The sequence below is a fragment of the Thermobia domestica genome, unplaced genomic scaffold (assembly GCF_964235325.1).
Source record: "Thermobia domestica unplaced genomic scaffold, izTheDome1.hap1.1 HAP1_SCAFFOLD_794, whole genome shotgun sequence".
Taxonomy (NCBI): domain Eukaryota; kingdom Metazoa; phylum Arthropoda; class Insecta; order Zygentoma; family Lepismatidae; genus Thermobia; species Thermobia domestica.
In genome coordinates, this window is record NW_027656504.1 from 1 (window position 1) to 9,233 (window position 9,233).

Below are 9,233 nucleotides of genomic sequence, written 5' to 3' on the forward strand. Positions count from 1 at the left end.
GTATTCATATGTAGCAGTATTAATGCTGGAGAAGGGTTCTGGTTGGAAATTGGCGATTTGTTGGAAGTAGCGAGCATGAGAGATGCGAAACGCAAGTCGGAATTTCTGTTCTGACAGTAGGATGTACGTATAGAGGCTTATACAACTTCTATACTGTGCTGTGAGGGGCGAATAATGCGTTAGAAACCTGAATCTTGTCCTTTATCTTGTTTACGTGGTCTTGGGTTCGATTTTTTTCTTTTGCGGTAGTGTCTATTGTGATTTACATGTAAATTAATGACACTTCGTAGCGGGTTAGTAAAATAAAGAGTAATACAAATATGAGATGTAGGTTAATGCATTGTATACTTCACATTATTTACTAAAGAAAGGCAGTAGTTACAAGAAACCTAGGCTCGCTCGTTGGGCACAGTAGCAAATGAGTTCTGAGATCAGAGAATAAGAGTAGTTGCGTATTACAAACCATATACATATAACACATATCACACAAATATGAATATCGACCTTGCAAAGAATAAATCGTACTTAAGTGTGCATTTAATGTCATTACTATGTTGCAAAAGAAATTTAGGAAAGTTTTTTGATCCGCTCTGTTCATGATGTCATTGGGGCATAGTAATGAACAATAATAAATGTCGAGAACATATTGAACAGAGTAATTTCAGCCAAGCCAACGCAAGAGAGAAACATGAGTGCTTTAAGAATGTTGGAAATTCCTTTGTCTAGCATGAAGTACATGAGAATATGTGGTATGAGGTTTTCTTCCATTGCTGAGAATCTGGGCTCGACTGTCCTGTCCTCTGGGTAATATGAGCCCGATGTACGCAAATATCAAAAAAATGTAGCTAGCGACAATACAAAAGGTAATGATCTTATAATTAATAATGTAGTGGGAACTAAGCACATCGCTGTTTGGAGTATTCTAAAGATAGTGTGACTTCCTATGGGCTTCAATTACGATCGACGACTACACATACTAATTAATCGAATAGCAGCGAGAATTTCGAATGACACTAAGCAACTATCTCAGACACTTTTGATGAGTCTGTATATCGAAAACAATTCATTTCAATCGTAAATCTCCTCTATAAAGGGGTTTGTGGCCCTCATAAGGGCCGATTTGTATGAGATATAGGTCTTACATTTATGCCTTCTTCTCAGTTTTCTTGGGCAGAAGTACAGCTTGAATGTTGGGCAAAACACCACCCTGAGCGATTGTAACTCCAGACAACAACTTGTTTAATTCCTCGTCGTTACGGATAGCTAACTGCAGATGACGTGGAATAATCCTAGTCTTCTTGTTGTCACGAGCAGCGTTGCCTGCCAACTCAAGAACTTCAGCTGCCAGGTATTCCATGACTGCAGCCAAATACACGGGAGCGCCAGCACCAACTCGTTCGGCATAGTTACCCTTTCGCAAAAGACGATGGATTCTGCCTACTGGGAATTGAAGGCCAGCCCTGCTGGAGCGGGACTTGCTCTTTCCCTTGACTTTTCCACCTTTGCCGCGACCAGACATTGTTCAATATTCTTTCGTAATAAGATGAGAGGAAAAATTGCGGCCTCCCATGAATCAAGTCAGTTTTGTTACTACTTCAAGCGTGCACCCGAGTGCATCAAATGAAAAGCAAGGCAGTTGGCGCGAATTGAAACACGTACTGTAATTTAAATGAAGTCGATAAATCGGCGGACACATCTAATTTTGCTGAACGAGTGAGTCATCATGCCACCAAAAACTAGCGGAAAGGCTGCAAAGAAGGCTGGTAAAGCCCAAAAGAATATCTCCAAGGGAGATAAGAAGAAGAAGAGGAGGAGGAAGGAGAGCTATGCCATTTACATCTACAAAGTTTTGAAGCAAGTGCATCCTGACACTGGCATATCTAGCAAAGCTATGAGTATCATGAACAGCTTTGTTAATGACATCTTCGAGCGTATTGCTGCTGAAGCTTCTCGTTTGGCCCATTACAATAAGCGGTCAACTATCACCAGCCGGGAAATCCAAACAGCTGTGCGCCTTCTTTTGCCTGGTGAACTTGCCAAGCACGCTGTAAGTGAGGGTACGAAGGCTGTTACCAAGTACACAAGCTCTAAGTAAAAATCTTCTTCAAGATTTTTCATTTCAAACGGTCCTTGTCAGGACCAACACATTATTCGAAAGAGTTAAATCACGAAATTTGCTTCATTCTGTTATGTAGAAACACCTTGAAATCCAATTTCTATATGCTGTTAGTAAAAAAGTAAAGCACATAGCGGAGATGTGTCGTGCTTGTATACGAAAGGCATTTACTCGCCGGAGATCTACACTTAGTCATAATAATTTACTTTTAAAAAGTGGTAATACATTCCGTGTTAAGTATAGTAGTAGGTGCACACGGATCGGAAATCAGGTTATTTTAATGTGCCGTGCAAATAAACAGGCTGTTAGTGTAAGAAATAGTGGGTATAACGCTTAGAATATCGATTAATCGCTATGAAATAATGTTGATAAATTATCTCTTGAAAGTACTATAAAATTAATGTTTCTAGTATTTTCGTACTTGAAGGATAATGAAATTTGAAAAAGAGATGCCAACAGCACCTGGTGTTCCAGGCGGTCACCCATCCAAGTACTGACCAGGCCCGATGCTGCTTGACTTCGGTGATCGGACGAGAACCGGTATATTCAGCATGGTATGGCCGTTGGCAACTACCTTTTCTTCAATGTCCTGTTAAGGAAGTATGTTTTAAGTAAGAATTGACATTATTAACTATAAAGGCAAGCATATTAACGTCGTTAACATTACTTGGAATATACTAATATTCGAATAAATATTTGAATGTTCGAATGATGAGTGATTCGGATGTTCATAGTGCCACTATGTCCTATCGAGTTTACTATCACGAACCACGTATGAAATTGTATATAAATAAATAAAAATAAATCCTTTATTAAGTATTGATTACAGGAAAAAGGCAAACTTACATTCTTTAATGTACACAATGAAATGTATGAAAGATATTTTTAAGATATGTTTCACTTACCCTTTATAACGCAAGGTAGTTTTCAGTGTAGCATCCTCTTCAGCTGCGAGATAACGTAAGGCAGATGATCATTCAGTCGTGAAGCACTAAAATGTAATATACATTTTAACTATTATCGATAAGAATTATTTACTGCAGGGATGCAAATAAAGTGAGGCAAATTAGTAAATAAAAACCGATACTGTAACTGATAATGTAATTACGTATCTGTATTAGTTGTATATACAGTAATCGCACGATTATCCGCGGAGTTGGATGTTGGCATAATCGCGCATAATCAGCAGTATGAGCAGAAAAGGGAAATGAAATGAAATCTTTAGATTTACGTCGCATACTTATACCGGTTACGCTAAAGGAGACGGTGATGATGAGTACTGAATGAAGAAAGTGGGAGGAAACGGGAGAAACCCGAGAAAACCCATGAGCACGGTCTTTATGCACGACAAAGTTCACACGGCACGAGCTGGGATTGAACCAGGGACCCCAAGCACCGGAGGCCAAAAAAGGACAAAAAGTCTTTCGTGCAACTTTCGTTTTCGGTAAAAAGTTTACACATAATTTAGAAAGAGTAGTTTTCTGGTCTTTTTATTTCACAAGTTGGTTCATGTCTATATTTTTTACATGCATAAAAAATTTTTCAACTCCCTTGCTTAGTTCCTGTTAAAGACCTCTACCTCTGATTGTATTTTTTGCACATATTCTTATTGTTTTCAGACAACATTTCTAAGAGCGTAATTTATCGTCAGCAAGAAAAGAAAAGGAAAGCCTCGGATAGTGGAATGTGTACTGTATATATATATATATATATATATATATATATATATATATATATATATATATATATATATATATATATATATATATATATACGTATTAGTATATAGTTTTATTTTATACGTCTCCTATTATTACACAATGTGCAGATATTGTGAAAGCGCAAGTAAATATGTATAACTCCCCGTTCTGCACTTAATAACTTGAAAGAAGTTCGGGGAAGGTAGTGTAACAGAAAGTGCAAACAGAAATGAGGGTTTACAGGCATTTAATATTATTCCGTAGTAGTATGATTTTTTGTAAAATATATATATATATATATATATATATATATATATATATATATATATATATATATATATATATATATATATATATATATATAAACATACATATTCAATGATATAGTAAGAGGTTAGCAGCACTGATAGAACTGCAGAAAGTACAAAACCGTTAATAAGAAAGAGAGAGAGATGGTGGCCGCTTTTGTGCTTTTCATTGGCTAATTCCGAATTGCGCGCGAATACGTACGAGATTTCTTTCTTTTTCCTCTTCGCAGCCCAGATGTTGCCAATTAGAAGTTTTTAGTACTACATTTGTATGAAAATGTTGCCTTTAAGAAATGTGGTTTGCATACGGAGAAAAGAGCAAAATGAATATTTATCTTAGTGGGCATGAAAAAAGACGAAACATTTTGCAAGATGGACACACGAACTTCCTTAATGCAGGCGTTCAGTACATTATTGTAAAGAAAAAAACACTAAAAAGAATTACTTCAATATCCCTAGCAACATTCAACAATTCATAGAGAAAAATCTTTATTTTGAGAACAATGGAAAACTATGTAATTGTAGATAACTACTAAATTTAATGATTAAGGAAAACGTTTAGGCCCGGCCCTTCAGAAAGAAAGTGCACAGAATTTTCTCTCATGGAAGCAATTGCAAAATCAACATTTTGTTTGCAGTTATAATTAGAGGATCTATATACAGGGTGTTCGAAAAAGAATGTATCCTCTTGAAAGAAAATATTCTCTGGGCCCCTAATCCTTTATATACCGAAAGGAAGTTTGTATAGCATTTTTTCTTACCTTCGTTAGAAGAATTGAAAGTGACTACTATCGTGACACGGGAGATATTTGATCGATAGTCGAATTACTCCCATGCTCGAATGAACACGTCTCTTGTAAGGAGAGGAAAGGCTTCTGTGATCCGCTATCGCAGCTGTGTCATATCTGCAGAGAATGTTAGGACACAAACGTGATCTTTGAGAGCCTCGTGAAAAGAAGTCGCATAGTATCATGTGTGGAGACATCGGGGCCATCTGAAGAACGCTTCATCATTAGGACCAAGGGCGAGTTACGAAACACTCTGGGATATATTTATTAACATAACTTCTCGTCATTCTGCAAGTGTGGTGGAGCTCCATCCTATTGGAAAAGGAAACCTCGGGAGCCCTCTTCATGTGTAGGTATCGTTCACATCTGAAGCATGTGAAGATAGATTACTGTACTATCGTGTACCTAAAATCATTTTCTACGAATACGAACATGTCTACACTGAAGGCAGTGCAGCTCTTTTTCTCTTTTTTTTTTGGTCATGTATTGTAACGCGGGGCAATGCACACAATAACATGTAATGTTGTGTATCATCATAAAGGGCCAGGGCGATGATTGGATCTTGATGGACGTGGAGAACTGATAGGTGATGTGAGTGGTATTGTGATCTATGGTTGTATGTTTACTGATGAATGCATAAGGAGAGGTGAAGGGGTTGCCTTTTTTTTTATGTCGATCGGCAGGGAAGCGATTGGGAAACTTTTGACTTTGTTTTTCAACCGAATATATTGATTGAATAGGTCGCCGACAATTTTACGGGGCGTCACGTCGTTGCCTTTTTCATGTCGATCGCGAGCGAAGCGAGCGTTTTTTTTTTTTTTTTTTTTTACCGACAATATGTATTGAATCGGTTGCCAACACCTTTAGGGGCGCGTCACGTCCTTCTTTCTGTGCTGATCGCGAGCGAAGCGAGCGCGAAATTTTTGACTTTTTTTTTTTTTTTTTTACCCACAATATTTATTCAATCGGTCGCCAACACTTTTAGGGGTGCGTCACGTCCTCTTTTCTCTGCTGATCGCGAGCGAAGCGAGCGCGAAATTTTGACCTTTTTTTCTCTTTTTAATTCTTTTTTTTTTCTTTAAGAAAAAATATTGATTTCATAGGTCGCCAACATTTTTACGGGATGGAACATCGTTTATTTGTTTTTCCAACCGTCTTTCTGTCTTGAGCCCCCGCCAAGTTAACTTTATGGTGGACAAAAACTATGTGCGGTGGGTTACCGCGGGGTTCTCCCGTTTCCTCCCACTTTCTTCATTCCACCACCATTTCAATCATTTCTCATAATCAGCGCCTCTTTTAGCCTAAGCGGCATAACGTGGGACGTAAAACAAAGATTTCCTTTAGTTGCTTTCTGTCTTGATTACGAGCGCGAAATTTTTTACTTTTTTTTTCTTTCTTTTGATATTATTCATTTAATAGGACGGCAACACCTTTACGGGCCGCCGCGTCGTCGTTTACACTTCTTCAGCCCATATTCTTTCTGCTTGTTCGTTTTCCGGCATCTTGTTATCACCGCCCGCGGGAATGCCTATGTCTTTCATCGCTTTTTGAAGCAAATCTTTAATAAATATGCACTCTCACATTTCTACTAATATGCATACCACAGTGGATAGACTGTAACTAGGAAAGCAGAAGCCTGCATATCATATTATTTAACAGTTGAAAGTGAACTGCCATTTTAAGTTTGATTTTGATCAGATGAGTGCAGTTCAACTCGTCGACAATTGTGAAGATTCTCGAGGTTAGGGACCATCCATTTTGTGCTTTGTAATGAAAATGGCTGCAGCCAAACTTCTCTGATCTGAATGAAACTTGGCATGATGATACATCTTGACCTGCTCTACAAGTTTATTTAGTATTTTCCGTTGCGCAGGCTTTTGCTTCTCCAGGTTCTCCCATGGAACTGAGAAACGTATTCAGTCGAACTTCTGCGGTAAGTCAGTATATCATCCTGAGAAGTTTGATCGAGATAGCAGAGGTTCGACTATTCGTTTTTCAATTCCATGTGATATTACAACACGGTGAACTAAATTTATATAGAAACACTTTGATTTTGTTTTGTTTTTTGCTAGCATTAAACTGAGAAAATGTTATTGAATAGACAGAGAACACCACTCAAAGAAAAGTACATCATAAGAATATATATATGGTTGCTGTGGTTCTCGGTTTAATTTGCTAGTTAAGAAACTTGCTCTAAATAAGTACATCTTACAGGTGAAAAACTAAGCCAGGCGATAGAATTAAATATAAAGTTATACACTTTTATTTTACGTTTACTAGTGTTGGGTTACTACTGTAAAATAAGTCAGTATATATGAAAGATAACTGTATTAGGTACTATTTTCCACCGGCGGTGTATTCTTGCATAGTGTACTTAATGTTTACAAGCGGGGCGCTACTAGTATGGATGCATGACAAGTGCTATTGAAACTCGAAAACTAACTGGTTTCCACTACCCTTGCTTATACGTATACCCGCGTCGCCTTCGCTCCTGTTCACTTTGGACGCACATTCTTGCTATCGCTCAGGCCCCCAGCTTTCTCCTGTTTTGGCTCCCTTAAATAGTATTCGTGCTTTTTATTGGCCACCTGGCAAAGCACTTGTAATGATTTTACACCAGTAACTCTAAAATACATGTGTATTACTTTATTTAATTCTGTCGTCTGCAGAATTTTTTTTTTTTTTCGTACAAATATGCCTTTTCATGCAGAACACTGAATTTTGCCTGTAAATTTTTGAGAATATGCTGTGACGAAACTTGAGCACCGTTCTTCTTTTCTTTCTTATCACGAGTCTTCTTTAGCCTAATGAGCACAATCATCACACGATAACGACTATTCTTTTCATTTAACTTGTAAACAAGTTGAACTAATAATAATAATTGATGTACAAAGGAGAAGTGTCCTACATATTTGAGGTAAAAAATAAAATAAATATACTTCTACTTCATCCGTGTTTACAAAGTTAAATGTTATCGATTTACAAAAAATGGTCACCTATCCACACACTGACCAGGCTCGACACTGCTTGACCATACATATTAAAACATCGGTCCCACTGAATACACAAGTAGTAAGCACATTCACATAAAAATAATTAGGATTACAGTATATAAAATGTGTTAATTAAAATAGCAAATGCCTTACCTTATCACAGGCGATCCAAAGCCACTGCACATCATCTGCTACGCACACTATATTCCTCCAATATTTCACTCACTTCCTATATCACGCAACAGAAAATATTAATAAAATTCACTTAGCAACATTTTCATTTTTAATCAACAATACGTATAACAATTAAGAATAAAATTAATTGTGAGCACATTGTTATAATTAGAATACTGTTTTTATTCGTTTACAAATATGGGATTAATATAGAGCTGGCAGCAACAATATATACAACTCATCCTGTATGTATCGTAAATCCTAACTTGAGAAGACATCTCTGACGCAAACAATGAGACAAGAAATCAAATACTATATCCGACACATTTGGGGTTTATTGAACTTCAATGTTGGAAGATACCACCTTGTCGGTAGTACAAATGTAATATCCTTACAACACGCGGAACTTTTGCCAGGCATATCTAGGAATTTGGGAAGATTAATTGATATCCTTAATGTGCAATGTATGATTATGACGCATTGTTATGTACACGCAGACGGAACCAGGACAATCTATAGATGACATTTGCACTGTGTTTGGACAATTTGTTCGCAGAAAGTAACCGTTTTTGTCTATGAATACTTGAGAACATGGAAGGTATGAGATATACATTTTATGCGCAAATATTATAATACAAATCATTGTTAGTTTGGTGGATGCGTGAAAGAAAGAAAAGGAGTAGATTTTTGCAGACGTCCGGATATAAAGCGAGAACTGAGAATACGCATCTATAACATCTATTTTCTTTGTGTTAATGATATCGATGAACTAAACGGGGAAACTAAAATACAACTGTTTGCAGTATAATTCGAAGTATAGTCAAGTGCAGAGGCGTACTCACGGGGTGTCCACCGGGTGCGGACTCCTCGCAAAAGTTCCTAAGTGAACATACATTTGCAGACTTTCTCATTAAATGTAGTTATTAACAGGGAAAATATTGATGTATCATCAATATAAATCTGATCTTACACTTCATCTGTACTCTGTCTGTATCATGTTTTTGTGAAAAAGTAAGTGGAATATTTATCGTGTTTTCGAATGCAGAATAATAGTATATAGACATAGTGGCTTGTAGTATTGGAACCTTGCCCCCCGAAGCTTGGATCCCTTAGAAGAAAAAAAAAAATGCATGCGCGCCTGGTGAAATGGTTAA

General features: G+C 37.2%; 1 non-coding gene across 1 annotated transcript; it reads right to left on the minus strand.

Annotated features, from left to right (window-relative positions):
• Positions 1 to 2,566: 2,566 nt before the first annotated feature.
• Positions 2,567 to 2,684, minus strand: LOC145677338 (5S ribosomal RNA). The gene has a single exon (XR_014129775.1). It is a non-coding gene; the product is annotated as a 5S ribosomal RNA (ribosomal RNA).
• Positions 2,685 to 9,233: the final 6,549 nt, after the last annotated feature.